The sequence below is a fragment of the Anopheles aquasalis genome, chromosome 2 (assembly GCF_943734665.1).
Source record: "Anopheles aquasalis chromosome 2, idAnoAquaMG_Q_19, whole genome shotgun sequence".
Lineage (NCBI taxonomy): Eukaryota > Metazoa > Arthropoda > Insecta > Diptera > Culicidae > Anopheles > Anopheles aquasalis.
In genome coordinates this window covers 89,368,147-89,370,646 of record NC_064877.1, presented here as the reverse complement: position 1 = coordinate 89,370,646, position 2,500 = coordinate 89,368,147, and the positions used below count along the sequence as shown (strand labels likewise).

Here is a 2,500-nt window from a genome sequence, read left to right as displayed (position 1 = left end):
CGCGTTGGTGGCGCGGTTCGGCTCGGCTCTCAGACAGGAAAACGTGTTTCACGCATCGGCGATATCGAAAGCAACAACAATAAATTATCTTCATGTTGTTACGGCGGCGGAACTCTAGCCTGTGCCTGCTCCTCCTTTTACCGGATAGTCAACCACCATTCAACCCCGGCCGCATCGCTCGGGGCTTCTTCTTGAAGAGCTAATCAGTAGAGCGGCTTTCACAGATATGTTTGTTTGCTGTTCGCGTTTGCTTCACGACTCACAAACCATAATTGCAAGACAAATAACGATACTTTGCAATAATTGTAAGCATTCCACCATTTTGTATCGCGATCGCCAGGGTGGGCTGACTATCGTAAAAAGAAACGCCCTTCTGAGCGGCCGAGGAATGTGTCGAAAGTCGTGGGATCCATGATCACAAATAACGACAAAATCCCTCTACAAAATGTGTTTTTTATAACGCCGAGAAACCCACTCGGCCCAGCGAGACGGTGATCGTGGCGTCGCTTTTAATCGCGTGTTTGGAACATAAAACGTTCTCTCCTACGATCGCGCGCTGCGTCACGGGTCCAATTTCCAACACAAATTAGACACGACAAAAACACCCCACGGAAGATTGCGTTTTACTGTGCGAGAGGGATGACGGGCGGACGGATCATTCAGAAGCAAATTAGCACTCAAAACGAGATCGCACGCCTATAGCGAATGGCGGCAACTCGAACCATCATGAAGAAACGCAAGTGCGCCAGCAACAACAACGCAAACAAGGATGGTCGACCGTGGGGATTGCGCGATCGATCCACAACCAGCCCCAAACCATTCGGTCCGAAACGCCAAACACCAGACACCACCAGCCAGCCAGCAAGCAAGAGGGAGCGGTCGGTCGGTCGGTCGGTCGGTGGTTTGATGGTGTCGAAGGTGATTTTCAGATGGTTTGTTGTTGGTTCATCGTCACTGAGCTCATTTCACCCCTGATTGAAGGTTGCTCGTCTCGTGCCAGGGGTTTCATGGGAAATTAGGGGGTGGGGATTGGGACCATTGGAAGAATTTTATTTTATTTTATTTATTTTCCCTCCAACTTTGATGAGACCTGGCCATTTGATCATGAGAAAATGGGTCAAGGTTGTTGTGGGTTCAGCGGGAGGTTTGGCAAAGTTATATTTGGTTTGTGGCATTCGTGTGCGCTTCCGGTGGCCGAGCTTGAGTGGAAGTGGAAATGAAAATTCCTTCTTCTTCAGCCACGTCGGACGGTGTGGCATGGAATGACACTTCTCGGAAGTGAAGTTCATAAATTATGGAACTACAGGACGTCCCTTATGCTACATCTTCATTAGAATTAACCGGCAGGAGAGAGGGACCTGAGGGCGTCGCGACAAACACCGCCCTTCTGCGTGTTTCGTGGGATTTCATCTCCAGTCGGAGGTTGAAGTGCGGCCGAAAAACGGACACACAGCCCTGTGGGCTACCTTTAAGCTCCACGCTCCAATCAGCGCGAGTTGGAATGAAATTGTCTTCCCATGTTCCACACTGACACTGCCAGGATTCAGGAGGATTGTTTTTATTTATTTCCTTAACATGCGTCACGCAAGTGCCACGCCAGAGCCGTGGCCTTTGGAGTACCTGGCACGCGGATGTCCGTAAACTCCCTCAGGGATCTAATTTAAAATTAATTAAGCGCCAGCATCCTCCTCCTACCCCTAAAGGTCACCATTCCTACCGTGCAATTCCGTGGATTCCCAGTGTTTGGGCCACTCGTAGAAGCTCACGATGGAATGGATTTCGCCTTGAGGGATGGTGGCATGCAGTCTGCTCAGTGAGCGGGGGACATTGGAACAATCAAAAATATTACCACAGCTCCCCAAAGCATCCAATTCCCCCCCAAGGGGACTCATGCTATCAGCAACCATGCTCACTACAACACTCAACTCAAATTATCGTTGATTTATGCTTCAATTGTGTCTAACTCAGCGGATCCAAACGGAGAGCTGCCATCGCCAGCAAATCGCGCGTGTCCTGATCGCAGCAGCATTGACTTGACAGAGACGCGCCTTGCCTACTATGCCTTTCATGAGCGGCATCGAACATTTCGAGAACAAATCGGCGGGGGCGGGGGGACCTATTCATCCGTTAAAGCACCCGTTCGGTTTGTGATTTGGTCACTAATCATCAACGCATTAAATTACACCTCATAAACCATTAAATTCGGTGCATAACTCTGCTCTGTCAGCTGACATTTCGATTCGAATGGAGAGGAGAATGCCTGCCCAAACCCATATCCGGGCACGATAGAACCTTGAACAAGCCGCGGGGTGGGTCTGCATCACTCAGGGCGCCCCCTCGAGGGTGTACGTGTGAAAATTGTCACGCATTCTCCATTCGTTCGATAAATCAGATTCGATGCCCATAAGCGCTCTAGCGCTGATGTGTGCAGTGCTGTGTTCGTGATATCCAAAAACATATTGGACACGCTGAGCCCTTGAAAGGTTCGAGATCGATCGAT

The 2,500-nt window shown here is 49.9% G+C and overlaps 1 protein-coding gene across 4 annotated transcripts in view; it reads right to left on the bottom strand.

The window, feature by feature from the left end:
- LOC126570476 (rap1 GTPase-activating protein 1) overlaps positions 1 to 2,500 on the bottom strand; it is a 119,407-nt gene that overhangs the window by 110,613 nt on the left and 6,294 nt on the right. The window lies entirely within an intron of this gene.